Raw genomic sequence first — 24,945 nt, forward strand, 5'->3', positions numbered from 1 at the left:
AAAAAAAAAAAAAAAAAAAAAAAGAAAAAGAAAAAAGAAACAAATAAAACTGAAAATATCTCTTCTGACAATCTTGGAAGTTCTCTCTGTATGTGTCTCCTTCTAGGAAAGACTTTTTGCTTCTCAAATTCTTAATACCAGATACTGCAGCATCCTGAAACACTGGACTCTGTCTCTTTCACTACTGGGAACTATTTCAAGTTTCCCTCACTTTGCTTTGCTATCACCTAGAAAACTCCTCTGGGTGTTAAAAGAAGCAACCCTAGTCTTATCTCATTTTTTTTCATTTATATTGAGATGTTTCTGTCCCAGGCTTTTTATCATCTGAAAATTACTGTTATTTTTCACCCACCCCCCAAGTTCTGGTCATTTACTTTCCCAAAGCAGTTCCTATGGCTGCTAATCCTTTAGGGGCAGAAGTTCATATCACATTATATTTCTACTAATGTAATTGCCTTTATGTTTTCTGATGTATTTGGTTTTCCCTCTGAGTTTCTGGTTAAGTCTTTTCAAGAGGTGGTGTATTTAGCAGAAAATGCAGAATTTAGGTTGGCTCCACAGTCTAGCTATTGTGAATTGTGCTGCTATAAACATTGATGTGGCTGTGTCCCTGTAGTATGCTGTATTTAGGTCCTTTGAGTATAGTCTGAGAAGAGGGATAGCTGGGTCAAAGGGTGGTTCCATTCCCAGCTTTCCAAGGAATCTCCATACTGCTTTCCAAATTGGCTGTACCAATTTGCAGTTCCACCAGCAGTGTATGAGTGTACCTTTCCCCCCACATCCTCGCCAGCACTTGTTATTGTTTGTCTTTATCATGGCTGCCATTCTTACTGGAGTGAGATGTTATCTTAGAGTAGTTTTAATTTGCATTTCTCTGATTGCTAGAGATGATGAGCATTTTTTCATATATTTTTTGATTGATTGCATATCCTCTTCTGAGAAGTGTCTGTTCAGGTCCTTGGCCCCTGTGTTGATTGTTTTTTTTTTTTTTTTTTGGTGCTTAGCTTTTTGAGTTCTTTGTATACCCTAGAGATTATATCTCTATCTGATGTGTGAGGGGTAAAAATTTGTTCCCAGGATGTAGGCTCCCTATTCATCTCACATATTATTTCTCTTGCTGAGAAAAAACTTTTTAGTTTAAATTTATCCCATTTGTTGATTCTTGGTTTTAATTCTTTTGCAGGGAAATGGATGGCATTAGAGCAGATTATGTAAGTGAAGTTACCCATCCCCCCAAAACCAAATGTCGAATGTCTTCTCTGATATAAGGGAGGTGACTCAAAATGGGGAAGAGAGGAAGAACATGGGAAGAAGATTATCTCTACATAGGGAAAAGGAGTGGGAGGGAAATGGAGGGAGAAAGGGAATTGCAGGGATGGTGGAAGGAGACCCTCATTGTTATACAAAGTACCTGTATGAAGATGTGAGAAAAAAAATAGTGTTACCCTAGATTAGGTAGAGAGAAGTGTTGGGAGGGGAGGGGATGGGATGGGGAGATAGGAAGGATAGTAGAATGAAACAGACATTATTATTACTGTGTGTATATATTTGACTGCATGACCAGTGTGATTCTGCAACCTGTATACTCAGAAAAATGAGAAATTATATCCCATCTGATTCAAATATATGATATGTCAAGGTCATTGTTTTAACTAATTAAAACAAATTTTAAAAATTTTGAAAATGCAGAATTTAGATTCAAAACAACATTTGGAAACAGCTTTTTATATAAGTCACTTAAATTACTTAATTAAATCGTTTCTCATTTTTAAAAGCTACAAAATGTGAGTACTTATATTCATTTTGCAGTTTTTCTTTTGCTTCTCTTTTCTTTCTTTCTTTTTTTTTTAGTGCCTGGTATTGAACCCAGGGGTGCTTAATCCCTGAGCCACATCCCCAGCTTTTTAAATTTTTTTATTTGAATACAGGGTCTCTCTAAGTTGTTTAGGGCCTCATTAGGTTGATGAAGCTGGCTTCAAACAAATGATCCTCCTGCCTCAGCCTCCTTAGCCACTGAGAGTATAGGCATGTGCCACTACTTCCAGCATTTTACAATTTTTGTATCTGTATTGGAAGCAATTTATCTTCTGCATATATGTATGAATTTTCAGTGGACACAAAATTAACAAGTTTAATATAGGAAAAAAGATCTTGTGTTATCAGAAGAGCCTTGGACAAAGCATTATGATAATCCACTAATTATTTCCAACATTGTAATAAAACAAGAAACCTAAAATTCACATAGAAGAAGAAATAGAAATTTTAAGGGAAAATAGTTATACTTTGGAATTGGTCATTGTGAACTTCTTTATAATATATCAATGAAGAAAGCTGTTTTAACAATCATCATGATCTGAGAATTTATTTTGTTTATAAGAAACTACCTAGTCTCTCTTTTTTCCTTTCTTTCTTGTCTCTTTCTTTTCCTCCCTTCCTTTCCATTTTCCTTCCTCTTTTGAGGTTGAGAGGAAAATATTATGGAACAACATATTGTTTATCATTGTTAAGTTGGCTATGTCCCCAAATCTGTGTACTGTATTTATTATTGTAATTGTACAATTAAGTAGCATACAAATTGATGAAATATAAATGTGAACAGGAATACTTTTATTTAAGGCCAGATTATGTGCTTTGTAAAAACTATAAAGCATTTAGCAAACATATGTATGAATAAATTTCTGTATGCTAGATTGAGGAAATTGTATTCTAGGAGTGGGGGAGATAAAAATGATAGAATTATTTTTTTTCTTCACACAAATTTGTATAAAAGCTTTTAACTTCTCAATCTTTCTTAAAAAGCTGAAATATTCTAGATGTTACAGTGGCTGTGAATTATGCAATAAAATAATGCAGAGCCCTTTTCAATAGACCCTACTTAGAAGAAAATCTTTTATTTAAAAATAAATAAAAATTAAAGAATGAATTTATAATCATGCTTTAAGTTCAAATCAAATATCTAATTTTGATGTTATTTTTTAAATTTTCATTTTAATTGACCTTTTATAAAATCAATCTACTGTAATTCTCCCTGCATCAGATGTTTTATATTGTAACTCAAATAAAATATTCAGGGTATTTCTCTACCCTTACTTTACCTCTTACCCATTTCCTTGACTTATACTTGTACTAAGGGAGCAAATCTTATTCAATTTGTTGCCTCCATAGTAGTTTGTAATTGGAAAATGTCTAATAAATGTTAAGGAATTGCTTTTAAGGTGTCAGTCTCCTGAATTATTGGAAAAAAGAAAAAAACATTGTGAATTTCATTCCTAATCCCAGTAAATGTTCTTAGGTTGAGAGGAGTAACAATAAAGAGTCATTAATAGTTGTCAAATGTTATAATGTATTAATGTTATTATCAAACGAAATTATTTATTTATTTCATAATACTGACCACCACTTATGATACTCTAAGCACTGACTAAATGCTAAAGATGTAAAAAGTGTTTAATATTCCAGAGAGTGTATGACAAACAGATCAATAGTGATCACTGTGTGAGTTCTGTGATTGGGAAATTTGTGGGTTGGTATGTGAGCTCCTATCATTTTGATTAAGGATTAAAGGAAGGATTTTTAGAAATTGAATTGCATGTAACATGGTTTTGAAGAACAGATAATTTAAAGATTTGGAACACTAGGGATAAAGGTACAAAAAAGAGAAATAAGGCTTGAGTAACTGAGAGGGAGGTAGGGAGGTGTATTACATTCAATGAATGAGAAGAAGTTTGGTAGAATTATATTATAGACTATCAAAATGGCATCTGAGGTTAAATCACAAATCACATGATCTAGATTTTTAAAATTATCCTACATGTAAAATGATCTGAGAAAGATCACTTTACTCAGTAATTACTAGCTATGATTATGATGTTACCATGATATGTCATGGTACCCCATACCAACTGTGATGGTCCTAATCACATACTTTCATTATGATTTGTGTGTGTGTATGTGTTATAATAATATAGTGAAAGATGCCTTGTACCATGGACTCCTGAAAATCCCCCTCTCTCCAGGTTATAGGCCATTCAAAGGAAATCTTTTAAAAAAATATTGTGAAGGTAAAAAATGTGAAAGCAAGAAAAAAAAAACATGGATAACTTGTTTAATTCATATATTTATTCAACAGAGTGTCTACTGCACATCAAGCATTATGATAGGTGCTAGAGATTTAGCAGTATCCAAAAGACAAACATTCATTTATACCTGGAAATCAATCCACTCATTCATAGTAAAAAAAAAAAAAATTAATGTTTTTCACATGCAGAAAATTAAAAACTGGAAGTTTTAATTTCATGACTATATGGTATTAATTAGGAAATTCTTAAACTCACACTTCTAAACATATTTTGAGATATTACTGCATTTTATTCTGGAAGATCTCTTCAAGGGTGTTAGTGTAGCAAGGAGTCTTGGAAGATACAGGTAACATCTGCTTCCAGTGAAAAAGGCTTGTTTATAGTCTTGGAAGATAGAGTTCCTTTTTCAAAAGCAAAGAGCAGGAGTGCACAATGTCCACAATAAAAAGTATGGACCCCAAAGCTCAGTGTTTTGTTGTAAGGTGATCTACATCATGTTCAGATGTCATCTGGCTCCCTTACAAAACACCCTGTGGAAACTGGGCTTCTGGGACTTAGAATTGATGTCCAGACTGGCTATGTTTGGGAGTAACAAGCTGTTCTTTGTCTCTGACCCCAGGAGATTCCTATTGTCTAGAAGCCTTCATGAAATTGGAAAAGATTAAATTTTTAGCTTGTAGGCAGTGTAAACTCTTAGACTAGTCACAATTCTTTATATAGGTATCTCCTGTTCTATAGTTCGTAATGAATGCAGTAAGTTTAAAGGCACACAGAACTGATAATACAATGATTTTAGGTTTGTGGAATTTATATCAAGAAAATTATAAAGGCATACTGATCATATAGTAAGACTTGAACAAGTGGAAAATAACACTAACATCCCTAAAGAGGGAGAGACAACATTGTAAAGATGTCAGCTCTGCCCAAATTAATCTTATACTTGAATACAAACTCACTAAAATTCTAAGCTTATTTTATGAAATTCCTGATGAGAAGTTGGTAAGATATGAAGGACCAATAAAATTTAAATGGAAACTAATACGTGAGTTTTTATAATCTCTATTTTCAATTTACTTGGAAAATATTTTCATGTGATGTGTGTGTTCATACACACACATACATACATATATAAAGCGATATATTAAAACCTTAAAAATAAATAAAATACTTAGAAATGGTTTAACATTCTTATAAATAGTAAAGATAACTAAGAAACTTATGATATATTATTTTTGGTTATAAAATTGGAATCTGGGGTGGGTTATATGAATCAGTTTTTCTTCTTTGTTTTTAAAAATATTAGTGAACATAGTTTATCCTTTTTTTTCATGACCATGAACTTTTAAAGAAAATATATTTAGAATTCATATTTCAATTATTTTGATTGGATAAAAATGTCAACACTGTAACCTCAGTAACTAAATTAAACCTCCTGCATTGTCTTTAGACAGATATTTAGTATATGAAGTAACACATTTTATATTTTCTATTTTATGACATATATCTTCTCCACTTGGCTATTTTCTATTTCATGACATATATTTTCTATTCATAAGAGAAGGTATGACAGTGTTTTTTGATTATTACAGAGAAAAATAAGACATTCATTGTAGACTTTATTCCTTGTTTTATGAAAAAGAAATAGAATGTGCATGAGGTTTGTCAATAAACTTTCCTATGTTCTGTTCTTAAATTCTGAGTCTGCGACCTTTTGACAAATCTGATCATTACAAAAGGAAAACCAACACAAAACAAAGATAAAACCATTCAAATTTCTTGCTAAATAGTCTATATTTAAATACTTTGATAAGTCAGTAATCTCATTTTTTAACTCTTCATTCCTTTGTGATATTCAGCTTTGAAAATTTGAGGTCATATATAAATGTTATACTCTCTTCATAATGCACCTAGTCAATTTACTAATTTTCAATTTATCTCTCAAAAATTTTTTCCCTTTCGTTTGAAGACAGTAATTAAAATATTTAAAAATGATTTTTGAATTTTTGCAAAGCTCATTGAAAATGTAAGTATAAATTTCTATTTTGATTTTGTGTATACCTTTATTATTTTCTATTTCATAAATATTAATTTGTTTTTGAAAATGTATGTACACACACAAAAAAACAAATTAGATATTTAATTTGATTCAGTGGAGGTCAAGCATTGATTTTTAGCTTTAGTCAAAAATCTTTGACGAATACGATCCAGGCAAAGGCAATTATTTTTAGATGCATATTCTTACTCAGTCTTCTCTTATAAATTTGGACATCATTTTGAGTGCAGAGAAAATGAAAATACCCAGTGACTTCAGGAAACTACTACAATCACAGGTATTTCAAAGGCAAGATTCTCATCACCAATATAACACATTTGGAGAGAAATCTTGACACTGTCTGAAAAACAACAAGCAAATTCCTGGCTTTATCTTACTATAAATGTAAAATTGTACCAGAACATACCACTGGAATTTTTTCATCTCAAGTCTTACTTTCTAGTGTATAGTAATGTTAGGGCTGTTTGCTTCCCCACCCCCTTTCATTCCGTCTCAGTATCTCCTGCCCCTGTTTTCCCTGATAGTTCTAACTTAATTTATTCAAAATTTATTAATTTGCTTCAATTATGTGGTTCCTTCCTGTCCATGAACTCTAGTTCACTTAATCACACTTAACTCTTCATGAATAAAATGACTTAATGAAAAATTTTATTCAGAATGTTATATTTTGATACACTCTTAATTAGTACAAAAAAAGAAATTACAAATATCCTTGGATTCTTAGTAAATTATATCTCTATTTCCATTACCCTATAATTTCTGGTTCTCTGAAGCCATAATGGTTGTTTTGTATGTGGGAATGGTTCTTAAATCCGGTTATGCTTGGGGGTTTCCCCACTTTATGGAATTTGGACTAAGCCTTATTTTAACCCTGAATGTTATTTTAGCATAAATCAAGTCCAGTCAACTTGACCAAATCATTAAGGCTTCTAGTTAGTAAAAACAAAAAAGCAAGCAAACAAAACTTAAGAAAAGCTAATTCAAATTTCATTTTTTCTTTAGTTATTATTAATTGAATATACTTTCTGAATTATTCAAATAATACTTTGATTTCTCCCTGGGCAATTTAGCACACAAAAAAATTTCATAATAGCTAAATAGATTTTTAAAAGCTCTCAGTGTTTTTCTGTATCTGAGGTACAATAAGCGCTGCACAAAAATTTGCTTCAGAGATTATAGGCAAAAACCATAGGAGTTCCAGAAATAATTCTTATTTGAACATAAACCTTTGATCATATTTATGTACACAGAAGCAAATTTGTCTATCTGACAATATAACATGCTTCCTAATGTAAAATTATAGTAAGTAAGAAAGTTTATACTAGGAATGTTAATTTTATATATCAACATACTAACAAGGAATAAACAGAATAAAATAGTACAGAATAATAGAAGTTCTCAGCTGGACTGACCCCTCCTATTACTCTAAGTATAGATTATCCACTAGGTTATTGATACGTCCATTTAATCCTGAGTTTCATATGACCTACACAAATGATCAATGCTGAAAAAATCCTTTGGTTGTTTTATTTTATATTTCTATAGTTATTTTTATTTTCTTGTTTTGTTCATAAGAAATAAGTCTATAAAGAGATCCTGTTTCAATTCAAAGTAAAAAATTATCTAAACCAGTGTATTTCATACTACGGATCACAATTTTAGTTAGTCACAAACAAACTGAGTGAGTTATGACCAACATTAAAATAAAACAGAATAATATAGAAAAAGGACATATCAAAGTACTTTCCAAAGTAGTATTGTCTTATGACTCTTTCACCTAAATGATATATGAATGTATTTATTTGTCAGGACTTAAATTTATGTCTTGTTGCAGATTGTGATCAGAAATTTGAGAGTCACTCTTTGAGACATCAAAACAACAAAACAAAACAAAAAACAAAAACCCTAAAATAATTGATTGTAAAAGTATTTGTTGATGGTAGGTAGGGTTGACTGTTATTATCAATAAACATCCATGAGTTAAAAATTTTTAAGCAGAAGAATTTGTAAAACCCCAGGAAGCCAGACCTCAACCAATATAGCACATTCTCAGCAGAATTCTGACCTATTTCTGGCATTCCAACTTGTCCTCACTTTAAGAAACACAACAATCTCATCAGTCTGATATTGCATAACATTTTTATAGGATTCTTTTTCATTGCTTTTTGTAATATGGGTATCCTTTTTTTTTCTTTTTTTTTTTACTTGCTCAGCAAGAAAGTAGTAACTACTTCCCACTCTATCTTCCTAGGCTAAGCTAACCTTAGGTCTTCATATTTCAATCAATGCCTTTTTGACTTCAGTTTCTAATTTTAGAGATCATCCTTGTTCCAATAACTTAGTCTCAGGTCAAGGAGAGGCACGATGAAAATTGCTCTTTGTCTCCTTCTAATCCACTCATTCTTTATTACCTCGTAAAGAATGCGTGATGCTTAGTTACTACAACTCAAGTATTATCTGGTTGTGGTTTTTTAGTGGTTCAATCATATCACTTAGGATAAGTGGAAAGCTGATGTGCTTCTTCATGTGTTTAGCAAAAGTTTTCTAGTACTTTATTCTGAAAACTTAGAGGGGATTTGTTGAGGTTTGGATTAGGTTAGCCTCTTGGGAAGTGGTACAGAGAGAGATATCTCCAGTCTGTTGGCTGCCATGATAGGAAGCTCTTAACCAAAAAAATGGCAGGGACAGCACAGTCTCTGTGAATCCCAGGCATGAGTTCTCAGGTGGTACCATCAATGCCCCATCAAACTCTAAGGTTGAGCTCCAGCCTCATTTTGGGTAGGACAATAAATCATGGGGAGTAACAGGTCCATCCTCCCCATGTTCTGTTCTCTCCCCAGCACTCTTTCTCTCAGAGCCATCTCCACTGGATTGAAACAGACTTTTACTTATACAAATCATAATGTTCCCTTTAAGTCATGTGACTTTTCAACCTTTTACAGCTGCACAGGCTGTTCATATCCCTGTGTCCTGAATATGTTAACTTTTCTGCTGCTTGGAACCCACAAGTCTGAAACTCAGTTCCTTTATTTTGGGGATGGGAAAAGCTCTCAGGATGGCATCCTTCCATGAGATTCCTTTAATATTAAAAACCCAGTGAGGTCTATTCTTAAATACAGGCTTTCAAAAGTTTGGTATTAGCTCTAAAAGTAACTCTTATTCGCACTTTTCGTTGCAGGCACAAATAGTTCTCGATTTATTTTTTTTTTCTCTGGATGCCTCTTGTTTTTTATATAAGAAAATACTGAGTATCAATCTGCCCTACCTTTTATCAGAATTCTTCACCTCCATGAAAAGATCAAGGAGTGATGGAGATCACATGCAGTGTCCAATTAAATAGAAAAATTACTTAATCAAAGGACACATGTTCTTTCTTGTCTTCCAGGATCTAATCATTTGAACTGGCTCTCATTCAAATGGGAGTAGCCACTGTCCTTGTTTCAGAAAGAAGACAAATCTAATATTTCACGCATTACCTATTGTTTTTGGAATTCACTCTCACTCTGTCAAAACCACATCTCGTAGAAAGTCATAATATTCCCCTAAAAGTAGAAAAAATAATTGGGGAAAATAAAAAATAAACCAGTGATTTCTGAATGCTTCTTGATTTCAGAATAGATACAGGCAAATATATGTCTTATTTGAATCACCAAAGTAAGTTAGAGCAAAAGTATAAATTAGTTTTTGAATATTCCATAAAGTTAAAAAAATACACTTTCATTTTTATCTTCAACCATAGATAGATAGCCTCTTCCACATCCCAAAATAAATGCAGCCAATTCTGAGGACAATGAAGCTTTGGATATAATAATATTCCACAACACTACTACATGGTCTCACAGTCCCAGTCATTTTAAGACTATTCATCAATTGCTTATCAATTAACTGAGAACCAGAATAATTTAATGAAAAATGTAATCTAGCAATGGAGTCTCATGCTTCCTAACAAATACAAAGAATCAGAGTTTGTAACCTTGCCCTGGAAAAACAGGAAAACCACTAAGACCAGTCTAAGTCATAGCAGGGAAGTACATCTTTTTAGATCTTACAGGATAATTGTTGATGTTCTAATGTAACCTTTGAGAAGTTCTATGATGGTGTGGTAATGAAACTAATTACCCACTGTCTTTGAATTGCTCCAGATTGTTCCATTTCTACTAGTTAATCCCCAAAATCAACTTAGAGAAAGATACTTTACTATTTATGAAACAGTAAAAGTGTTCCTCTTCCAGCATTCTTTCTCTGTTATGAAAATTAAAATCCACTAGTCACCCATGCTGAAAAATGATGCAATTCTTGGCTTTTCTAAAATCTCAGCCTCCACCATTCAATAATTCATCAGGTCTCAGTATTTCTTAAATTTGGCATTTCATCTTCATCTCCTTCATTTATTAAGCAAATATTTACTAAGTACCTAGCTAATGCTAGCACTCCTCAAACTAAATTTACTTTGGCCAACAAAATAATCCCCCCTTCTAGAATTTACATTAGTTGTGGTAGAGAGAAAATTTTTTTAAAAATTAGTTATCAGAAGCTGGTACCTGCTATTGACTAATATTAGAACGCAATAATGAGGATTGGGAATGTGAGGGTGAGGGAATCAACACTTTCAATGGGCTTCCCAGAGTAAACTTCACTGGTAAAGTAATATTTGGGCAAAGACTTAAATATTATGCAAGAGTTGGTTGCAACAGACAATTCAGTATCTGTTCAGAGAGACCACAGACAATTCAGGATCTGTTCCGTAGATGGAGGAATAAAAAGTCAAGAGGGAGGAAGCAGATCATGGCCCAAGAGAAGACCATTGTTGTTTCTTGACTTCTAAATAGTCTATTTTCAATTGTGTCCCTCTCTACTCTCTTAATGGCCCTGAGGCTCATCCCCTTTCTGACTCAAATCATCATGATTCCCTTCTTTTCAACTCTCTTAGTGACTAGGCATTGACCACTAGCAGCAGTTATATCTCTTCAACTGCTGCATAAAGGTTTCCCTGAGCTGGTTTTCATTGGCCTGTCTAGTTCTGCCTTATTCTTTTTCCCACCTGCTTTATATTCAATAATACCAAATCTGAAGTTCATAAATACCATTTTTGCCCATATAACACGATGTTGTACCTTTTCTTCAGATTTCTTATTTTCATTTCATACAACTATATAATCTTCATCACACTTCATCCCTAACAACTCCCACAGAGATTAAATTTAGTGCATCTCCTTTTTACAACCCATGCAAATCTCTAATATCACCCTTATTAACTATGGGATACATATGTATCTGTGTGTAAACACAGACACACATGTAGTATGTATAAAGAATATGTGCTGGCACTGGGGGATATATAAAGAATATGTGCTGGCTCAGTGGTAGAGCACTTGCTTCACATATATGAGGCACTGGGTTCAATCCTCAGCACCATATAAAGATGAATAAATAAAATGAAGTATTGTTTAAAACAAAAAATAAATATGTGCCTGTACATAATAGATGTGTAGTAAACTTTGTAGATGAATGATTATTATCATTTCTAACCTCCTACAAAGTAGATTGCAGTTGGACTTTAAGTTGAACTATTGTTTCCTACTGTTGCAAGATAAAATTGCAATTATTGCCTGTCATGATCCTCAACTCTGTGATTCTATTTGTCTTTCAAATTGAGTATATGCATGTGAATTCTTTTACCTTTTAAAATATTTTTATTAAGCATCTGCCATGCATGAAGCACAGATACTTTAAACTTGAATGAGAGAGGGGGGGAGGGGTTCATTCTTTGATTTTATGAATAGAATGGAATGGGGTCAATCTAACTCCTCTAAACTGATTGCTCAGAGGGTTTTTGTATTCACAACACACTGTGTACATTCTAGTCTCCACACTTCCACTTTAATATTCTCACATTCTCTTCCTGGAAAGATGTTTTCTTTTTCTCTGTCTAAATCTTGTCTTGTAAATAACTACAACTGAAGGTCCACTTCTTCATTGAACCTGTTTTGCTCCCTGAATCTTAATGAATTCTCCATTTCTACCTTTAATCTCATAGCATTAGTGTTTCTAACATCCATTTGATGCACATAACTTGGGGGCCTTTATTATTATTTGCTATTTGTCTTGTGTCTTCCTTCTTGGTTTCCTGATTTTAAGATGTAAGAAGCAAGAATTATGTGCTCTACTTATTTTACATACTATACTGTCAACAGAGTGAATTTGCTGAAGAATCAGGGGTGCTTAATTCTAGAATGAGCTAAAGAGGTCTGCTGGTTATTTGCATTTGGAGATGGTAAATTAAAAAAATAAACACTCATTTCCCCCAAGATGGGAATTCATCTCTGTATATGTAGAGGACTGAGCAAAATAATTCACTAAAATAAATTCTCCATTTAAGATTCTTACGAGAAGATTCAAAAAGCAAAGTAAGTGAACATATCTTAATGAAGAGGGTAATAAATGAAAAGAAAATGGTCAGGGGGATTTGATTATCTGATCATAGAGAATAAATTCATTTCCTTTCTATGTGTTTTTCCTATCTCTCTTTTCAGCAACTCTAAGTTTTAGTTACTTTCTTCTATCTAATTGCAATGGCTTAGTATCAATTAATGGTAATACAAACCAAATAACAAAATAGGAATTTAGTCATGCCTTGAAGGCTTTGTATTTTTGTTCACTTGTGTTCTCTCCCTTTGAACTTTTTGGAATACTCAAAATTGAAATACTCTGTGTATCCTGATTTGCCACAACTTCATTGAATATCAGAATCCCTGCACTAACAATATGTACAAGAAAATAAATCAATGGGATATTGCAATACATTTCTCCCAAGAGTAACATTATTATGTACAATAAACATGTAGAGAAGAAACACTGACCATGAACCCAATTTTTATATGTGACTTTGTCTGAAAAACTAATACTTCTTTCAATTCTTATTAGAAAACAATGTATTAGAAGAAGTTAAAAGAATAACAATAAGAGAACTCTTTCTTTGCAAGTGGACATTGGTAAGGGAATTTTGTAAGGAGAAAAATCTTACAATATGTTTTACTCAGATAGAATATTTGTAATTTATGTCCCTTTACCATTTCCTAATTTTAATAGCATGCAATGATTTTAATGATCAATTGTTTTTATTAGTTAATTTTCCTTAAAGTGAAGTAAGACACTGTGTTGTCTGTCTCTTATTGATTTAAGTTTCAATAAGTTAGCCTTAATTTGTTATAAAGACTTGAATGTCTCCCTCCCGGGGAATTAGTTTTAATATCAAGCAGTCACCAATCTGATATTTTTTGGAGCCTACTCATTGCTTTGTCCAATACAATTGCCCTCACAAAAATATCAATACCTGAAAATTTGCCAAGGGAGATGATGTGGCTCAGAGATCAAGTGCAGGAGCTCTCACATGAGTTCTTATGTAATATGCCTTATCTATTGTTTACTATCTCTTTGCCTTATTTTTTCTATCTGTAGAGAAAAATGATTTAAAGGAGAAATTTCTCATCATAAAAGGAGAATTCCTTAGGGATAAATGAAACAATGAATGTAACCTACTTATGGCTATACCTGGTCAATGATAAATGCTTTAATACTTGAAATATTATTACTATTATAAAATATAATATGATAAAATATTCACCATTTTGACCATGTCTGTACCCTGTATCTCATGAAGATAAAGCTGTAAATTAATTCATTGACTAATGAATTAACATATGGATTATCTTCATCAACCGTGAAGTTCTCTGTAAAAATTAAAAATAATGTAATAGTATTTTAGATAGCAATGTGAGGACAGAAATGGTTTTGGAACAAGAGGGATGGCACAGAAAGACTGAAAGAAAATTCACCTATTTTTTACTTTTTCCCAGTGCCTTCCTTTGTCATATATTAGAGATACATGCATTTCTATAAACTGAGGGGATAAGACCATGAAAAATTTCACATTCTGTGGGTGGAGAATTTTAGCTACAAACCGAATAAGAGTGTGTCTGATACCATTCACATCCTTTGGAGTTGCTGGCCAACTCCTGACCCCACTTAATGGAGGTTAGCCCTGATGTTGACAAGAACAAGTGTAGGTGCCCAGTTCCACTGTAAACATCTTTAGGTGGTTTTAAAGCCATTTGCAAAGGGAATAACCTGCGTTAAGAAAAGATTCTTAAGGGGCTTGGATCTACTGTAATTTTAGGTGTTGGTGTAAATGGCTGTTCACAGGATGTTTACTGTGAATTCTCTAGTATTTCTATCTAAATCAGAGAACTTACTAGATGCTATCTTAACAAAATAAGTCCTAAGTTTTCAATTCTATAAATATTTCAATGAAATTAACACTGGTGTGTTAAAATAGGTTGAAAATGATAATATAGAGCTTATGTATAGTATTATATTAATTAACATAATTATATTTGTATGATTATATTATATATTATTTTTAAAGTTTTTATAGGCATTCCACATCTGGGAAAATGTCATAAAATGAAATAATCATTCCTGGAGAACTAGAAAATTTTTTAGACTTCATAAGTGCTATCAACATAGAAAAGACAGCTTTCCTATGAAGAGCCATTCAAATGTTTTTATAAATCACACAGCATTTAATAAGATGTTATTTTCTGGAGAATTTCTTTTATTATTTGCCTGTGAGTAACATATATTGAATATTTTAAGTAAACACTGACTTTTAAAGTGTACAATAAGATATATACATAATAAAAGTGTACTAATATAAAAATCTTCTCATGCAAAGCCTGAAAATTTTTATATTCATGCACAATAATACAGTTAGGTGTATTTTAAGTTAATTGAGCCAAATATATTACTATTATATTTTATATTTATGCACAGAAAAACTGCATTAAGTGGAGACTATATGTATATAGATAACTGATTTTTCATTGAAACTGAGTCTTTTCAGAAGGGAAATTCACTATAAATATTAAGTTTATATCAATGACACAACTCAAACTGTATTATGATGTAGTATGCATAAATAATAAAGTTGAGCAAAACAACTTCAAGTTTTCATCTTATAGGTACATTTTTCTGTATCTAAAGAGAAAGGGTCCTGTAGATTATTTTATATGACTGTCATTCTAAAAGCCACTCACACTAAGTATTTATGCTTCTAGATTGGTAATCATGTCATTCTTGTAACATGGAATCATCTTTAAAATCTTTTTGGAATCTCTAAAAACAGAAATTATTATTTGAAATTTAAATTATTTGACTTTTTATTTTATCAAAATGAAGATGTCATGACCAAATAGAAGTACATGTATATTTTTTATATACACACACATACACACACACACACACGCAAACACGGCCTGCATATTATATATACAATGCCATTAGTTTAAGAAACAAAGAAGACATGAAGAAAAGAAAAAGGTGGGGGAGGAGAGAGGGCTTAGATCCAAACAAAATATTGCAAATAGACTTAGATATTTGGTATTTGGCCTCCAAGTTCATGAATTTTAAACTCAAAAATTCGTGAATTTTAAAGGAGATTTGTAAAACTCTTTTTTTTCCTCTCTCTACAAACACCTTCTGATGGTAGAGGAAAGGGAAAAAGTTGCCCAGAGACCCAGTATGTATTTTACTATGAATTTAAATCTAATTTCTGTTGTGCTCCCTCTTAGTTATTTCTGAAACTTAGTACATAAACTCAACGAGTATTGAATGTCTCTCTTGTGCTTGAGCACAGCTTTTCTTTATCCTTTCCCTTCTTCCTTTCCTACATTTTCTTTCTTGTTTTCACAAAATAGGTTCTTTGTATTTCACCAACTGTTTCAACATTCAACTTACGAAGCGTAGTTGAACCACAACTTATAGGTCTTATTCACTACCTACCTACACTTTGATCAAGAACTCCGCATGCCCTCTCTCCCACCCCTATTGCCCAGCAAAATTTCCACAGTCAAAATAATGTGTTTTATATTTGAAAATAGGAAGGAGCAAATTTCAAATGTCTCACCATAAAAAACAACAGGTAAGTGAGATGATGGATATTTTAGCTAGCTTCACTTAATCATTCCACACTGTATGCATCTATCAAAATATCACATTGTACCCCATAAATGTATACAGTCATCATTTATCAACTAAAATTAATATTAATTAAAAAAGAAATCCCCCAAGCAGAACCAAAAAAAATTCTCTCACTTGATACATTCTTAGCTCTGATGCCATCGCTTACTCTGAGTTGAAAGTTTTATCAGTGACCATCTAAAGCAGTGTTTCCAAAGCTGCCAGGAAAAAAAGAAAAATAGATCTTTTAATAAAACTCCCTAAGATTCATATGATGAGAAAATTTTGGAAAAGACTAATTTGCCCCCCACCTCCAAGTCTATGCAGGATTTTTTTCATTGGCCTTCTGACCTGCGGTCACACAACAGTGGCTTCAGCACAGCAATAAATACAAGAGAGAGCCTAATCTATTGTTAGAGCACTCTAATTATAGAAAAAGGCTTTCTGTTCCTAAATTGATTTCCTATTTCACAGGAAACTGTTTTATCATAGGCACATACTGCTATCATTAAAAAAATACATGAATTATAGAGAAAATCAAAAGCCCTCTAATATATATGATTTGACATGAGCAGCTTTTTGCTAGCAGAAAAGCAATGAGAATGGAATCAAGTCTTCCCAGCAAAGGAAATTAACCAACAGGAGTCTGACAATTGCAGGCTTATTTTAAGGGAACAGTGATATGTTTTGAAGGTTATTAAGATATAACCTCCTATTCATCTAGAAACTTAAATGCTTCTCCTTGAGAGAATTTTTTTTTTTTGAAAAGTTACAAATTCTTGTTACCTTAACAGGTGAGTTGGCGAAGAGTACTGCTCATACCACATGATCTTAATCAGAAAACGCAGTTGAATTTCTAATTAAGGCACAGAGCAGACAATCTTGCCACCTTGGTGAGATAATGTAACATCTCTGACAATGAGTGAAACATAGTAAGTTATAATAAGCAGAGAAGATGAAAATGATCACAAACAGTTTAAGAAATGTTGAAATGTTAAGAAATGTCACATAAAGGCTAGTTAGATGTGACTCTGGTAGAATTCTATTGTCAATTAATTGGGGAAAAAAGTATAACAAGTGAATTGGCAAGCGTGTATCTAAAATTACATGTTTGTGAAAGTCATATCTAGAACTCTTGAAATATGGTTTCAGCAGCAGATTTCTGTTTGTAGGTGTATATATTTATTTGTTAGGGTAGGAAAATAGAGATAAGGGAATGTGAGAAAGAACAAAACAAAGCCTAAATCAGTCATTATTTCTTTCACTGGTCAAGCAAACTATAGATCAAATTGGTGCTTTTTGCTTTATGAATTTAAAAGACAGCCAGGTGTGGGTAACACATGTGTGTAATCCCAGCAACTTGGGAGGTTGGAACAGGAGGATTGCAAGTTGGAGTCCAGCTTCAGCCACTTAGCAAGACACTCTACAATTTAGTAAGAACCTGTCTCAAAATTAAATTTAAAAGGGCTGGGGATGTAGTTTAGTAGTGGTAAAACTCCTCTGGGTTCAGTCCCCAGTACCAAAAAAAAAAAAAAAGAAAGAAAAAAAGACAATTGAATGAATTATTGAAGGTTCTGAATTCATCTTAAATAGGAAAGGAATGTATTCAGGGCAATTGTATTATTGCACCTTTTGTGTGTAATTTATTGTATTAAACAAGTCTGTTGTTTGAGGGACAAATTAAGTGTTCTATTTTCTTTTTCTCTTTATATACAAGGTATTGATGAGTATATTCAGGACAATACATTACAATTTGAATTTTTCATGGAAGAAAAAACAATGGGGCCTAGAAAAAAAATCAAGCCCTGGTTCCGATACTGCCTAGCTACCTATTTTTGATAAAGAAACAGCCTCCTGAGTATTCTTTGGTCCATCTTAAAATGAGGTAGTTGTGCCAATGATTCCTGAAAGGTGCATCTTGTTTCATCTTTGAAATACTTCGTATATACGAACATAAGAGGAAAAGGGTTTAAAGGAATTGAACACTAACTTTGCACTAAATCAGCTCCAATAGTTTTTATATAGGTATAATAATTGCTCTTGAGAACATAAAAACATGGACGTTTAATAAGTTTCAACACTGCTGTTTTGTATGCCCTTTGTCAATCACCCAACTTAGACTCAGTTCCTCTTGCTAACTCTCAGGACTGCTTCAAGGACTAATGAGATACTTTGCAGTAATAAAAGCTTAAATTATGTGTCTTGTTTTAGGCAGGTTATTTAATTTTGGTGAGGGAGCTGCAAAAATTTGATGAGACTCAAAAAAATTTTTCTTGAGTTCCTTTCATAGTCAAGGTACCAGAGCAGGAAGAAGGGAGATGTAAGGTTCCGTGTACTTATTCAACAAATGCTGAATAAGTTCCTCATACATGTCAAGGAAGACAAATCCGTAGCATAATGGTTATGTAAGTGCTCTAAAAGAGATATAAACAATGGGCTTCTGGAAGAAAATGAAATCGGATTAAGCTCAGCCATGAATCTCTGAAAGGGTTTTGGTAGGAAATGACATATGAATGCACTCATCAGCAAATACCTGGGCGATTCACCAAAATTGTACTCAGCTGAGCATGCAAATAAAGAAAATTAATGAGTTCGTGGAGACATGCATACTTAGGGGATTTTTTCTGTACTCAATTTTGCAATCCATATGAATAACATAATTGAAATCTTCCAAATAAACTAGGTTTACCTGAGAATCATTGCGCATGTTGTATGTTTTAAAACATTTTATTTTTTTTTCTTATGATACATAATGTAAGTGAAACATTTTGCTGGGATTTGTTGTGTGTGTGTGGAGGGGGTGGCAAAGTTTTTATTTATAAAATTAATAAATTGTTATATTATTGGCCAATTGGGCTGATTTTGCTTTTGGAAAACTGCCTCAAAATGTAATAATAGCAGATGATACTGAGCTGTAGGTTACTCTGAATAAGTGAAATGGCATACTTAACATTCCAGCAATATCTCTATGATTTCACTCCTCATTAAGTTATTTGAAGCCATTGCATAGCACATTTTCTTCTATATTTTAAGGGAATGATCTGGGTTGAAAATTTTTGGAATATTTGTCTGTAAAATTAATTTATTTTTGTCATTCAAAATTTTAATTACATGAAATGACCTGTGTCTTTATTCTTATCTACTCCTTACTCATAATAACAATAATAAGACAGCTATGATCTGTTATTAAAGATTATCAGAGATAAAACTTCCTTTCATTTTCTTGTCACTTAAACAGATATGACTTCTGGACTCCTTTGAGTGAACTCTTTTACTACCAATCTATACTTTTGCTGATCCAGTATTTTGCTTATAAAAATTAGATGGGGTTATTTCCCATTTGTATTTCAATATATCACCTTTCAAGTTGCTTGTGTCAATTTCCTTTCTTGAATTTCTGAAGCAGTCTCTGATGGCATTTCACTGCATAAAACTTAAAAATTTCTATCTCTTTGTTCTAGACTTCATGCTTCATATAGCTCAATTGTGACAACCCTAGATCCAAAATCTCATTTCTGAATGTAGGGTTTGCTTTATATATTGATTTTAAAATTTAATCTCTTCGTGAACATTTATTGAGCACATATTATATGTGATCTACTTATAGCATCTTTCAACTCATTGCACATTTCAGAAAATGATAGACACATTTCCTCTTACATGTTTGAATTATGCTTATTTGTTGCTTAAGTGGCAGGTCATAAAGAATTAATGGGGAGTAGAATGATTTGAAAATTATAATAAGTACAAAGAGAAAAGTATTCTGACACTTTCCATTTTGAAATTTGCTAGAGGGAGTCTGTCAGTATATTCAGTCATAATTTCTTTTAAAATGTCTCTCAGATGTAACTTTCTTCTCAATTCTGACTACCAAGACTGAAGCCCAGACTTTCATCACTTCATGCTTAAAATACTATAACTCTTCAACTGACTTGCCTGTCCCGATGCATTTCTTTAATCCTTGCTTCCATTGCAATAATCTTCCTACAACACTGAAGTTGATCTGCCCCTCTGCTCAGGAAACTCCCACACCATTTTCTTCTGTATGAAGACCAAACTCTTCTAGCTATCATTAATGTTACTGTAACCTTGGGCTCTTCTACTAGCAAAACTTTATTTTCTAGTTTTACTCAGTCTACATACTCTGCCTCTATCAGAATCAGCAACTCACTTTCTTCCCAACTGTGTTAGTCAGAGTTCTACAGAGAAGCAACAACAACACACACACAATTAATTATGAGAGATGTCTACACAATTATGGAACCAAGCTAAGTATTTCCACCATCTGCAAGTGGAGAAAAAATGGAAATCTAGTCTGAGTTCATAGGTCTGAGAACTAGGAGAATTGATGATGTAATTCCCAGAATGACTTAGAATGAGGGGAAAGGGATAGGAGAGCCTTGGAGTTGGAAAGCCAACCACCAGAATCTCCAATAGCCAAGGACAGGGGAAGATGGCTGTCACAGCTCAAAAAGAAGGATGATTCATCTTTCCTCCACTTTTTTTTTTCTCCTCATAGCTCTCAAATAATGGGAGGATGTCAGACAAGTTAAGGACAACATATATTTTACATATTCTACAGATTCAAATGCTAATCTATTCCAGATACATGCTTGAAGATACATCCAGACAGCCTGTTGCCAATGATCTTTGGGTCTCTTTCTGACCTCACACACAAAATTAACCATCACATCAACACAGTTTCTTGCTAACCCCATTCTTTGCAAGTATACTTTGTTGCTCCCCTGCACCTATCCAACTATTGACCCATGGTATACAGCCAAATTTAAATCTTGCTTACTCTGACAGCTTCAACATATCCCCAATATTCCTTACTTTTCTGAATTCCAAGAACACTTTCAAATAAACTGGATGCTTGTCCATTGTTGAGCTTTGAAAGTGTTTCTTCCTGCCCTTTCTTACTTTGTAACCCAGTGATCTTACTTACCACAGCATTACAGTGATAGATTGTATTTCTTTCTTTGCCATTGCTTTTGGAAGCCCCTGAGATACACAAAACTTGTATCAGCTTCTCATTCTCAGTGCACCTCAAATCACACCTGATAGTGACCTCTCAATGTGTGTTTGAAGGCTGAATGTTTGCTATGAAAAACCTTCTGCTCCTGAAAACTACAAGTAATAAGGTCTATCTCCTTTATTCCAAGATTATTTTGAGTTGAAGAAAAGGTAAGGGAATGCTTGGAATTGTTAGCATTGTGGAAATATTAAATGACAATATTTTATGACAGTAGAATATGGTTCTAATTAATAGAGGTTTCCTAACTATGCACTTTGAGGCTAGAAACTATCTCATTTATTTTGACATAGAGTTATTGATTGACTAAAGAATATGACATTAAAAGTCACCTGCTACTATATCATTAGTATATCTGAATGCTTGTGCTCCATATATTTGGGACTAAAATAATAAAATCTTTTAAATTTTAGTTCTTGACAACCTAAGGATTTCCATTAATTACAAGAGTATATTCTTTTTTGGGTGCAGGGGTAACTGTGGATTGAACTCAGGAGCACTTGGCCACTGAGCCACATCCTTAGCCCTATTTTGTATTTTACTTAGAGACAGGGTTTCCTTGAGTTGCTTAGTACCTAGTTTTGTTGAGACTGGCTTTGAATTGGTGATCCTCCTGTCTCAGCCTCTCCAGCCACTAAGATTACAGGCATGTACCACTGCACTGAGCACAAGAGTATATCTTACATGCTCTACAAATAAGAATGGATCAAAGTAAAAATTATCATAGAAAGTAATTAAATTATCATCTTCTAGGGTAGATAATAGAGTTAGAGAACTCTTGTTTTAGCAAAATTATTACTTTGACAATAGAAGGTATAAGAAGAACTAGGTTTCAATCTCAGTTCTACATTCTTGCTAGAGAGATGGTATTGGAAATCACTTAAACCTTCTCAGAACTTCAGTTGCTTCTTCTGGAAGATGGAGATTTTATTATAATGCATGCTCCCATATTTATCTCACAGGTTAATGTGAATAAAATAATATAATTAATGTGTTACTCTATGAGTACTTAAAAATAAAACTTTAAAAGCATCTAAAATAAATTTATTTATCTATCCATCTGAATGTCTCACACTATATGCTAACATACGCATGAGATTATCAATATAATATTTTTATAATGGTTACTGAAAAATAATGATTAGTGGAAAACTGTGAGACGGTAGGCATATTTTGTGAATCAGCTGTCTGTCACCATGACAAAACCTGAGACAAATAAATTTTAAAGGATCAAAGGTTTATTTTGGCTTATAGTTTCAAGATTTTAGTCCAGTGTAACTTGACTTTCTTGTTTTGGGCCTGTGTTGGCACAGTACATCATGGTGGGAGCATGTGACAGAGAAGGCCTGTTTACCTCATGGCACCCTTGGAAGCAAAGAAAGGCCAGAATCCCCGTATCCCCTTCAATGACTTCACTCCCTTTCACTAGGTCCTTCCTCCTGTAGATTCCACCACCTTCCGATTGTGCTACAGACTGGGGATTAAATTTTCAACACCTAGACCTTTGGGTGATGTTTAGGATTTAAACTATAGATGATATAAATATCTTCAGTTTTGTTTCTGGGTAATTTTAGTGATATGCATTAATTTGAGTAAATGACAGATCATTTTTACAAATCCGAATGCCTTGTTCACAGAGAATTCCTGCCCCCCAGGTGAATTTGAGGAGGTAAGTCAATGTCAGTTTCTATTCCCCTTGTGTGAATAGGTGTTAGGCATGAACAAGCCAATGAAATATAATTGTGAACTTTTCGTGGAACAATTTTTATAGAAATGAATCACACCAAAATCCATTCCCACAGAAAAGAATATGAGTGAAAAAAAAAAACACTACAAAAACTAAACCAAGACAAAACGAATATGTTCAAGGCATAAATATGGAATAGGGCTGCTAAAATTTGTGCACATTTCTGGCCAATCAGTAAAAGAGTAGTAAATGAGCCACCTGTTCTCATCATTTCTTTTTATGTCATTTTATCAATCTGAACTGTATTAAAGACTGTATTTCCCAGACTTCCTTGCAGCTAAACCTAACTAAAGCTAGGGATAGTTGCTACTTCCAAGTAATTTCTTTCTCTCTTTAAAGATGTTTGCCTTGAGTGGTCTCTTCTCATTCTCTGGCTTAAATTTGGTGATGATCTGAGAAATCTTGAAAGCCATTTCTTGAAGATGGATGAATTTCCCCACCAGATTTGACCACTTCTCTCTGAAATGCTCCATGAGAGTGAAATATATTTCCCTTATATTTTTTGCTATAGTCATAACTGAAGCTTGCCGTCTAACCAAGTTGCCACCCCAAACTGAACCCTAATGCTACTGTTTCTCAACGAAAGGAAAATAAAGATGGACATCTTAGATGTAGAGTAGGGAATCCACCCAAATGGTGATTTAATAGAGAAGCCACCACATGTTTTGGCATGAGATCCCATGTAAGAAAATACATGTACCATTGTAATAAAGAATAGATCACTGGTGCAACCATTATAGAAAGCAGTATGAAGGTTCGTCAGAAAAATTGGAATGGAACCACCATTTGACCCAGCTACTCCACTCCTCCATTTATAACCAAAGAACTTAAAATCAGTGTACTACAGTGACACAGCCACATCAATGTTTACATCAGCTTAATTCACAATAGCCAAACTATGGAAACAACCTAGATGCCCTTCAACAGATGAATGGATAAAGAAAATGTCACACACACACACACACACACACACACACACACACACTAGAATATTACTCAACCTTAAAGAAGAATGAAATTATGGGATTTGCTAGTAAATGGATGGAGCTGGAGAATATCATGCTAAGCGAAATAAGCCAATTCTAAAAAACCAAAGGGCAAATGTTTTCTCACTATGTGGCTGCTAATTCACAACAAGAAAAGGGGGCTAGGGAAAAAATATAGGTGCATTGGACTAGGCAGAGGGGAGTGAAGAGAGGAGGGGGATATGGGAGTAGGAAGGATAGTAGAATAAATCAGAAATTATTACCCTATGTTTATATGACAGCAGGTCCAGTGTGATTCTACAACATGTACAACCATGAGGATGAGAAGTTTTACTCCATTTATGTATGATGTGTCAAATGCATTCTACTTTCATGTATAACTAATTAGAACAAATAAAATAAGTAAAAAATGAGTCATTAATGCCACTTACTTCCTTGCCCAACACAGCTCTCAATTATTTCCCTTTTACTTTTTTTTTGTATATAAGTGTCTCGTTTTAAGTGCCAAATTGAACCATAGATTATAAATAGATTAAAATAATTTATTTCCTCTAATTATCTAAGAAGCAATCTATGTTCAATAATAACCAAATGATGACTGCCCTTCTAAATCACTAAAAACAATGCATTTATTCAGTAAAATTCAAAATATGTGTTTTATTTACTTGTAAAAACTCTCAACTCATAGCATATATCACTTTGTATATCAAAAATATAACACAGAAAACACCATAGTATATAGTTGGGAGACAAAAAGAGGGGTCCTGAGCTTTGCATTTACCTGACACTCCATCTATGTTTGAAGTAGCACTCTTCATAGAAAGAAAAGCAAACATTTCCATTGATTATCCTTTTGTCTCTTTTTCTCCCAATTCATGTGGTTACCCAAAAGACCCTTCTACCTACTGCTTTTCCAACAACATATTAGTCTACATCTTGTTTTGCATAAATTTATGTAATCTATGCCATCGAATGGGTATATATATATATATATATATATATATATATATATATATATATATATATAG

The sequence above is a fragment of the Marmota marmota genome, unplaced genomic scaffold (genome assembly GCF_001458135.2).
Source record: "Marmota marmota marmota unplaced genomic scaffold, marMar, whole genome shotgun sequence".
In the NCBI taxonomy this organism is placed as follows: Eukaryota; Metazoa; Chordata; class Mammalia; order Rodentia; family Sciuridae; genus Marmota; species Marmota marmota.